At 44.6% G+C, this 5,000-nt stretch overlaps 1 protein-coding gene across 5 annotated transcripts in view; it reads left to right on the plus strand.

Moving 5' to 3' along the window:
- The window catches only part of LOC128699145 (innexin unc-9-like), a 162,062-nt gene that overhangs the window by 93,400 nt on the left and 63,662 nt on the right, over positions 1–5,000 (plus strand). For 2 of the 5 annotated variants that reach the window (XM_070096632.1, XM_053791687.2), the window contains exon 2: positions 1,545–1,594. The exons of 1 other annotated variant lie outside the window; for it this stretch is intronic. The gene's annotated coding sequence lies outside the window, so the exon portion shown is untranslated. The remainder of the gene's footprint in view (positions 1–1,544; positions 1,595–5,000) is intronic. 2 more of the 5 variants (XM_070096634.1, XM_053791688.2) reach the window with 1 other exon arrangement.

Here is a 5,000-nt window from a genome sequence, read left to right on the forward strand (position 1 = left end):
TTTTCCCTCTCCAACTCACCATCTCTCCTCTCACCACCACAGTCTCGCCCCAACATACCGTCTTCTCCCTCACTTCTCCCTCTCTTGTCTCTTTTCTACCAAACTCCCTCCTACACATAACTCCTTCCCCACCTAACTCCCACCCACACCTAACTCCCTCCCCACCTAACTCCCTTCCACACCTAACTCCCTCCCACACCTAACTCCCTCCCACACCTAACTCCCTCCCCACCTAACTCCCTCCCATACCTAACTCCCTCCTCATTGAGGCCAAGATTAATAGGTTTTAATCCTTCTTGATGCTAGGCTGAGGTGGCCACCATCACTCGAGTCATAAGTCATCTATAACCCACTCACCCACACCCTCACCAGCCCACTCTCGCCCACTTTTACACCCACCAAGCCCACTCTCGCCCACTTTTACACCCACCAAGCCCACTCTCGCCCACTTTCAACAACCACCATCCTAAACCTTGTAAGTTTCTGTTGCTTAAATCAGTGTAAAATTCACACACACACACACACACACACACACACACACACACACACACACACACACACACACACACACACACACATACACACACACACACACACCAACATCCACACAGGAGCCAGGAGCTCGGACTCGACCCCCGCAACCTCAACTAGGTGAGTACACACACACACACACACACCAACATCCACACACACACACACACACACACACACACACACACATACACAGTAACATACACAGTAACAAGGGGACACAGTTGGAAGCTGAAGACACAGATGAATCACAGGGATGTTAGGAAGTATTTCTTCAGCCACAGAGTAGTCAGTAAGTGGAATAGTTTGGGAAGCGATGTAGTGGAGGCAGGATCCATACATAGCTTTAAGCAGAGGTATGATAAAGCTCACGGCTCAGGGAGGAGTGACCTAGTAGCGATCAGTGAAGAGGCGGGGCCAGGAGCTCGGACTCGACCCCCTGCAACCTCAACTAGGTGAGTACAACTAGGTGAGTACACACACACACATACACACACACACACATGCACACACACACACACACACACACATACACACACACACACACACACACATATATATATATATATATATATATATATATATATATATATATATATATATATATATATATATATATATATATATATATATATATATATATATATATATATATATATATATGTAAAAGGATGGGACGATACCAAAGTTTTGCCGATACCAAGTTTTCGGCCGATACCGATACTTTTCCTATTCTCTTTACTTTTAAAATTATAATGACTCTGATCAATATATAAGGGAATGTTTATTATACAATGTGTATTGAATAGCACAGGAAGATTAAATATAAATAACTTAATTTCTCTGAGATGATAAGTTACTGGTTGTCAAAGGCACTTGTTGATAGTATGTATATATATATATATATATATATATATATATATATATATATATATATATATATATATATATATATATATATATATAATTTGTTATTCTATTTTTCCCCTATTTATCTCGTATTTTCCTTGCAGTCGTGGAGCTGAGATAAGTGAGTTACTTAGAAGAGGTGAACACAGGTCTCGTAAGTATTTTTATGTATTTATTTAGTGACATAAATATTAACTAAACAGTAATCATTCACTATGTTTTATAGAGGGTAAATGGAAGTGCTATATAAACTGATACTAGTGAAGCTCTGGAGTCACAGTGACACACCTGGAGAGAGAGAGAGAGAGAGAGAGAGAGAGAGAGAGAGAGAGAGAGAGAGAGAGAGAGAGAGAGAGAGAGAATTTTCTGTCCACCATGAAGACAGATTCTAGACACTTAGCGCAGCAAGTGTTTAAGTGTAGATACTTAGCATTTTAAGTGTTAGGTAAAGAGTATTTACTGGTGTTCCTCCTACGTGAAGACAGTTGTTAGCACCGTTCAGTGGATAGTTGAAAATTTAGGATGAACATGTATTAATGTATTATACTGTAGCGATGCTTTCATGTAGTCCATCCACCTTGTACATATAAGGACCGTCTTTTCTTCCTCTCGCTTCCTCTCTCCTTGGATTCACCAGTATGTCAGAAGACATTTTGTACCATTTAATTTAGGTTAACGAAGAGTATTGATTTTGTGTCTTCTAAAAGGCTTCCTCCTCGGCTTGCCTGTGTTAAGTAAGACGAGAAACTAATGAGACATCGAGGCTACATTTCGCTCTTCAAGATCGTTATCAAGTCAGTGGCTTGATAAATTTCCTAAGCTAATACATGTTATGATAAAGCCACTCGTTTCGCCAGCGAGTGGTTTTATCAGTGCAATAGAGAGACATAAACAGAAGACTGAAGCAGAGGAGGTAATCAGTCCCTCGGTCTCGCAGAATAATGAACAGAAAACAGTAGAATATATGGATGGGTAAATGTTGTACCTGCTGCTGATACATTATCTTCTCGGTATAGTAAACCATTTATAAACCCTGTAATGTAAGTACGTCAGTCAACATTGATCGCCTGTCTGGCTGGGTGACTTGATGCTGGTCTAAATGAAGAGTTTCATTATGGAAGACTGAGTGGAAGGGGAGAGAAACTATCTTTCTTAAGAAAGTACCAAGACTTGCAAGATTTCAGAAGCCTCCTTCATGTTATCAAGGCCAAAGAAATCTTCACAAAGCTTTGATAGACGGAGAGTGTAGGTATATGTATCAAAATTAGAAGAGGTAGGGAAAGTGCCTTGGGAATGGAAGGGGTAAGGTCTCTTGTTTACACAGGGTTTGACAAGGTTAGGTTAAGAATCCGTAACTTAATTGACAAGCTATTTACAAGTTAAGGATTCCTAACTTTATTGACAAGCTAAGAGCTGTTATCTACATCACCTCATTCTCTCTCTCTCTCTCTCTCTCTCTCTCTCTCTCTCTCTCTCTCTCTCTCTCTCTCTCTCTTTCTCCCCCAGTTTCCACCGCCTCCCCCATCCATCTCGCTTCGTCAACCCCAACACCAGGAATTTTCAAATGGCAGCGACAGCGTCACTGAGACAGGCAAAAGACAGCCTGAGGAGCGGCGAGTCAGCATTAGTCGGCACTGACGAGTGACAGCCGCTGACAGCTGTTGACAGCCACTGACGGCAGCTTCATCATTAGTTACTGTCAGGAGAACATGATCAGTGATGTGGAGGAAGAGAGTGAAGGAAGAGAGTGAAGGAGACAGAAAGAGAGAGAGAGAGAGAGAGAGAGAGAGAGAGAGAGAGAGAGAGAGAGAGAGAGAGAGAGAGAGAGAGAGAGAGAGAGAGAGAGAGAGAGAGAGAGAGAGAGAGAGAGAGAGAGAGAGAGAGAGAGAGAGAGAGAGAGAGAGAGAGAAGCCAGGAAGCTTATAGCACTTCGCCGTATCTCGCATCTGCTTGATAGTAGGGGTTGCAAGATCCTGTACGAGGCACAAGTACGCTCACACCTTGAGTATGCTCCACTTTCTTGGTATGCCTGCCCCCCCCCCCTCTCATCTGCGACTGCTTGACAGAGTAGAGAACAGAGCAAGACGTCTCATCTCTCGCCTGGACCCATCCTGGATAGATCTGTCATTTCAGCAGAGCCTTCAACATAGGAGGGATGTGGGTGGCCTTACTGTTATGTACAAGGCCAATATTGTCAAAATGCCACACTTGGATCCACTTCGAGGACAGCGTGAAACAAGCTTTTATGCCACAAGACGGGCAGAAAGCAGCAACTTCACTCTGGTTGTACCCTTCTCCAGAACATCACTCCATCTGAGATCATACATACCCAGGATGACTCGAGTATGGAAAACATTCGTACAGCATAATGATGTCAACGAGATAAAGTCAGTTGATCAAATGAAAATGCTGGCCCACAGATGGCTCCAACTTCATCCTGTTCCCTACTTGTATGTCTCTTAACAATAAAAATGCTTTCAAATGATCTGATGTAGGTAACAGCGCTTAGCTTGCCAATAAAGTTAGGAACCCTTAACCTGTAAATAGCTTGTCAATAAAGCTATGTATCCTTAACCTTGTCAAACCCTGTGTAAAAAAAAAAGAGAGAGAGAAAGAGATAGAGAGAGAATATATATATATATATATATATATATATATATATATATATATATATATATATATATATATATATATAATATATACAAAGAAACACTATACACGAAGTAACTCAGTACACCACCGTCGTACTCAGGCAATTATAGCAATACATAAGACACACAGCGGCTTACATACGTCCGGTGTATGCATGTATGTATGCAAGACTGTGTCCAGCCAATACAGCTGGAATCTGACTTTTATTTCTTAGATGAATCGACGGTCCCCAAATGTTCCCTGTACTACTACTACCACCACTACTACTACTACTACTACTACTACTACTACTGCTACTGCTGCTGCTGCTGCTGCTGCTGCTGCTGCTACTGCTGCTGCTGCTGCTGCTGCTTCTGCTCCTGCTACCTGCTGCTGCTGCTGCTGCTGCTGCTGCTGCTGCTGCTGCTGCTGCTGCACTGCTGCTGCTGCTGCTGCTGCTGCTGCTGCTGCTGCTGTGCTGCTTTGCGCCACTGCTGCTGCTACTGCTGCCACTGCTGCTGCTGCTGCTGCTGCTGCTGCTGCCTGCCTGCTGCTGCTGCTGCTGCTGCTGCTGCTGCTGCTGCTGCTGCACCGCCTCCGCCACTGCTACTGCTGCTGCTCGCTGCCGTTGCTGCTGCTGCCACCACCTGCCACCACCACTGCTGTGCTGCTGCCACTGCTGCTGCTGCTGCTGCTGCTGCTGCTGCTGCTGCTGCTCACTGCTGCTGCTGCTGCTGCTGCTGCCTGCTGCTGCTGCTGCTGCCTGCTGCTGCTACTGCTGCTGCTGCTGCTGCTGCCACTGCTGCTACTGCTGCAGCTGCTGCTGCTGCTGCTGCTGCTGCTGCTGCTGCTGGCACCACCACCTGCCACTGCTGCTGCTGCTGTCTGCTGCTGCTGCTGTACTGCTGCTACCTACCTGCCACCTGCAC

The sequence above is a fragment of the Cherax quadricarinatus genome, chromosome 54 (genome assembly GCF_038502225.1).
Source record: "Cherax quadricarinatus isolate ZL_2023a chromosome 54, ASM3850222v1, whole genome shotgun sequence".
NCBI classification, from domain to species: domain Eukaryota; kingdom Metazoa; phylum Arthropoda; class Malacostraca; order Decapoda; family Parastacidae; genus Cherax; species Cherax quadricarinatus.